The 4580-nt window shown below is 45.4% G+C and overlaps 1 pseudogene across 1 annotated transcript; it reads left to right on the plus strand.

Moving 5' to 3' along the window:
* Positions 1 to 288: 288 nt before the first annotated feature.
* Positions 289 to 3510, plus strand: LOC147439495 (pentatricopeptide repeat-containing protein At5g39350-like; annotated as a pseudogene). The gene is made up of 2 exons (XR_015184602.1): positions 289 to 687; positions 814 to 3510. The product of XR_015184602.1 is annotated as a pentatricopeptide repeat-containing protein At5g39350-like (transcript).
* Positions 3511 to 4580: the final 1070 nt, after the last annotated feature.

Raw genomic sequence — 4580 nt, forward strand, 5'->3', positions numbered from 1 at the left:
TCATTGGAGTTCTCCCAACTGTCAAATTTCTCTGATCTAGAGGACTGGTTCCTTCACGATGTGTTCGTTGTGATGCTAACACTGAGAATATTCCACAATTGTTGTGGTTTTGTTCTCAACGATTTGTAGATCACATCTCTACATGTCTTTGCACTTGTTTAGTGATTTGTAGATCACATCTCTACATGTCTTCGCACTTGTTCCCTTCGGATACCTTTTGGTCGATAGTTTTGGCCTTTTGGAATGATTTCGCCATTGTTACGATTGTATGAATACTTTTTGGACTTGGTCAGCTTCTCTGTGCCTTGGAGAGTTTGGAGAGCACGTAATTTTCTCATGTTTGGGCGGATTCAAGTGGATTATGCATGCTTCTTAAAACCTCTCTCTTCGAGAGTCTCTTAAATTTGCCGATGACTTGAATTAGCTCTCCTCGCTTCAGTACGAGCTCTAGTGCTGGACAAGGCGGTTCTAACAAGCTCTCCATTGCCGTATATTGAATCTAGTCGTCTCCAAATGTGGCTCCTCCACCTGTGTGAACTGAGGAGGAGGAGGGTGCCGTTAAGCAGTAGGCACTTCACACTCATACACAGGCACATCATACTACTTGCTCTGAAGCCCTTTGCCTGGCTTTGCCCTTTTCCAGGGTTTCCTTCTGCGAGCAAGAGGGCAATGTCGACTACTGTCATGGTAAGAAACGCTGTTTCTCTTGGGTTTTCTTTGTATGGCACACCGCGCACACACACACACACAGAGACAACTACTTTTTGAGCTTGATGATTAACCTGTAAGGGCCACTGTTTTCCTGTCCACAAGCGGCAAATCGCCTGACAAAAATATGAAAGATGCATTATCTGCTACACGAGTCAATCAAGGACAGGAAGAGCATGATGAAAAGTTGAAAGCAGCAAGTTTTTCTTTTATAACCGCACTAAAAGCCTGTTTGCGGAAGAAGGATTTGCACCACATCAGTAAGATACATGCTGACATTTGCAATAGTGGGCTACTTCCAAAGGACACTTACTTAGGAAACACGTTGATTAGTATGTATGCCAAATGTGGTGCCCTCTCGAAAGCACGAAAAGTTCTTCTTGAGATTCCTGTCCGGGATATCGTCTCTTGGAACGCATTGATTGCAGGATATGCCCAACATGACTGCGGCAAAGAAGCTCTGGGCTGTTTCCAGCAAATGTGAAGTGAAGGCCTTTCTCCAAATTCAATCACCTATACATGCACCTTGAAGGCCTCTGGCATTGCGAAAGACTCCAAGATGGGTGAGAGAATTCACCATGAGATTGCTAGCCAAGGGCTGTTGCAGAAACATGTCTTACTTGGTGGTGCTTTGGTCAACATGTATGCCAAATGTGGCATCCTCACAAAAGCACGAGAAGTTCTCAACGAGCTTCCTGACCGGAATGTTGTGTCTTGGAGCGCATTGATTGCAGGATATGCCAACATGGCTATGGCAAAGAAGCTCTGGGCTGTTTTCGGCAGATGCAACGTGATGGTATTTCACCAGATGCAATCACCTATGCATGCACCTTGAAGGCCTGTGGCATTGCCAAAGACGCCGACCTCGGTGAGAGAATTCACGATGCAATTGCTAGTCTGGGGCTGTGGCAGAAACATGTCTTACTTGGTGGTGCTTTGGTTGACATGTATGCCAAATGCGGCCTTCTCACAAAAGCACGAAAAGTTCTTGATGAGCTTCCTGTCCGGGACGTCATCTCTTGGAGCGCATTAATTGGAGGATATGCCCAACATGGTTATGGCAAGGAAGCTCTGGGCTGTTTTCAGCAGATGCGAAGTGAAGGCCTTTCTCCAGATGCAATCACCTATGCGTGCACCTTGAAGGCCTGTTGCATTGCGCAAGACATTCAGATGGGTGAGAGAATTCACGATGAGATTGGTAGACAAGGGACGTTACAGAAACATGTCTTGCTTGGCAATGCTCTAGTTGACATGTATGCCAAATGTGGCGTCCTCATGAAAGCACAAAATGTTGTGGATGAGCTTCGTGTCCGCGATGTCGTCACTTGGAGTACATTGATTGCAGGATATGCCCAACATGGCTGTGGCAAGGAAGCTCTGGAATGTTTTCAGCAGATGCAAAAGGAAGGCCTTTCTCCGAATGCAATCACCTATGCTTGCACCTTGAATGCTTGTGGCATTGTGGAAGACATTGACATGGGTGAGAGGATTCACGACGAGATTGCTAGGCAGGGGCTGTTGCAGAAAGATGTATTGCTTGGCGGTGCTTTGGTCGACATGTATGCCAAATGCAGTGCCCTTACGAAAGCACAAAAAGTTCTTGATGAGATTCCTGTCCGGGATGTTGTAACTTGGAGCGCGTTGATTGCAGGATATACCCAACATGGCTGTGGCAAGGAAGCTCTGGGCTGTTTTGAGCGGATGCAAAGTGAAGGGCTTTCTCCAAATGCAATCACCTATGCTTGTGCTTTGAACGCCTGTGGCATTGCGCAAGATGTTGACATGGGTGAGAGAATTCACGATGAGATTGCTAGTCAGGGGCTGTTGCAGAAAGATGTCTTGCTTGGCGGTGCTTTGGTCGACATGTATGCCAAATGTGGGGTCCTCATGAAAGCACAAATAGTTCTTGATGAGCTTCCCATCCAAAATGTCGTCCCTTGGAACGCACTGATTGCAGGATGTGCCCAACAAGGGCAATGCCTTCAAGCTCTGGGCTGTTTTCAGCGGATGCGAAGTGAGGGTTTTTCGCCAGACGAAGGCTCTTGGAATGCACTTATAGGAGGTTATGGCCAGCAAGGGCTGGCCAAGCAAGCTTTGGACTGTTTTTGTTGGATGCAACAAGAGGACACATCTCCAACTGCAGTCACATTTGCTAGTGTCCTAAGTGCATGTAGTCACTCAGGTCTAGTGGATGAGGGGCAAATGCTTTTTGATAGCATGAGGGATAAATATGGCATTATACCTGATGAGGAGCACTACACTTGCATGGTTGATCTTTTTGGGCGTGCAAGGCACTTTGGCAAAGCTATGGGAGTGATTAAGATGATGCCATCATCTAATTATCCTCCAGTTTGGCGTGCTCTTCTAGGTGCTTGTCGAAAATGGGGAAATGTGGAGCTTGGAAGATTGGCCTTCGAGTGTGCAGTAGAATTAGATAAATGGGATGCGGCAGCCTATGTTCTTATGGGTAACATCTATGCAGCTACTGGTATGCAGGAGGCTGCAGAAAACATTGAACGCTTGAGAATCAGGAATGGTGCTCTGAAGCAGCCAGGACGCAACTGTTAGACTTGATGCAAGTGGAATATTTGGGGATACTAGGCATCCGCAAAGCTGAGAATCCTGGGTCTCACGAAACATGTGCCTGCGCATTACAAAGAACTTGCGAGTATGCAGGGATTGCCATGCTGATACCTCACTAATACTGGGCAAAGATGCATATCGCCTGAACATTTTGAAGGTGGAAATGCTCTTGTAGTGATTATCAGTGAGGAAACTTTTGCGAAATCTCAATTTTGAGAACATCTCTCTCTCTCTCTCTCTCTCTCTCTCTCTCTCTCTCTCTCTCTCACACACACACACACACACCTATTTCAGATTAGTGTGATTGTTGCAGGCCAACTACACTCATGGATTTTATTTTGACGTAATGGGTCGACTCTCCCCATTGGGAGTAGTACTTCAACATAATTATGAGGGTGCTGTATCATCATCATTATATAATGGTGGGTGGGAGGTACTGAACTTTTAGCTTGCTTAAACCCTACTTTACCTTGCTTAAACCCTTTAATAAAAGGAGTATTTGGAGACTGTATTGTTCGGCTCTAATCATCTCAAAACGTATCAACTATGGCCCTCAACCAGAACCCAAGCATCCATCGTCGTGTCTATACACACATGCTTGCTACTTTTTTCCTTGCAATTCTTGCCCACCGTCATTTTGCTCTATTATGGCACCAACATTCTATCCCCACTTTGCTTCATTCTACATGCACTTAACGACTTCTCGGTGTTCCCTTTTGCAGCCTGATGTCACTACTTGATCAATGCAACAATTTGCAATAGGCCCATTGCTACTGATACAATCCGGGATTCCTATGGTCAACCTTGTGCTCATTCCTTTTTTTGGCTGACACTCGAATTGCACATTATCTCTCACACATTTCTTTTGCCGGGTGATTTTCCAATGTAAGCCTCTACAATGTCACCAGGATACTCTCTTCAGCAACAATGGACTTCCATCGCCGACACCGCGTCTGATCATTTTTCTAAGTTCTTCTACTAGTCTATGCAGGATCCAATTCCTCTTCTAGTATATTGTTTTGTTGCATGGAAGAGATTCTACAGATGATGATCAATGTTCAACAAGGTTTAGTAGATTGTGTACTTGTTTCCTCCTAATTAACCAATGGCCTAACGGATCGTCTAAAATAGTTATGGACCTCCATAATTGCTACACGACATGGATGGAAGTTGCTCAAAAGGGCTAACAACACCCTCGCAATGGGCCCACAAAGTCATCATATCCCAAATAAAACCCATCCTCTTTTGTAATACCTTACCAAAAGAGGCAGCGACCAACATCAAAACAC

Source organism: Adiantum capillus-veneris, chromosome 16, assembly GCF_014529385.1.
Source record: "Adiantum capillus-veneris isolate H3 chromosome 16, ASM1452938v2, whole genome shotgun sequence".
Classification (NCBI taxonomy): domain Eukaryota; kingdom Viridiplantae; phylum Streptophyta; class Polypodiopsida; order Polypodiales; family Pteridaceae; genus Adiantum; species Adiantum capillus-veneris.